We start from the raw sequence: 700 nt of genomic DNA, 5'->3' as shown, positions 1-700 counted from the left end.
CTGACCGCGTCGGGTTTGTACAGTCAGTACAGTATCTGCGGAACAACTCGGGGGAGGAGGGGTTTACTGACCAGGAGATATTCCACTTAAAGAAGATAGTGGCCAAACTAAACCATCAGCTCCCTGATGACAGCAGTGAGATGGCGTGAACATCCCCTCAGGTTTCTGTGGTGTGGAGTGCTGGCTGTGTCGTCTTTATATACTCTCCTTTTAACATGGATGAGTTCAGGTTGGCGACATTAAATATCAATGGGGCCAGAGATGCTAATAAGAGAGCACAACTGTTTGGGTTGCTTAGATTTAAACATATTGATGAGCGGAACGCTGTAGACTGGGTGAGGGAATACGACGGGAGGGCCTTTCTCAGTCACAGAAGCTCTGTAAGTGGAGGTGTGGCACTGCTCTTCACTAAAAGCTGGGCTCCTCAGTCGGTTGAAGTTGAGGACATAATGGCAGGTAGAATTTTAAGAGTCTGTGCCATTTTTGAACATTGCGCTTTTGTCTTTCTGTGTGTGTATATGCACTCGCAGTGGGGTGGACAGGATGCTGTATTTAGATGTTCTGTGTAAAACGCTGGGTGGCTGCAGCAGTGATGACTATTTAGTTTTAGCTGGCGATTTTAACTGCACAGAGTCCAGTGCAGATAGGAATCACTTAGAACCGCACGCTGCTTCGCGTAGATGGCTGGTCCAGCTGATCA

The sequence above is a fragment of the Pygocentrus nattereri genome, chromosome 2 (assembly GCF_015220715.1).
Source record: "Pygocentrus nattereri isolate fPygNat1 chromosome 2, fPygNat1.pri, whole genome shotgun sequence".
In the NCBI taxonomy this organism is placed as follows: Eukaryota; Metazoa; Chordata; class Actinopteri; order Characiformes; family Serrasalmidae; genus Pygocentrus; species Pygocentrus nattereri.
This window is presented reverse-complemented; position numbering follows the sequence as displayed.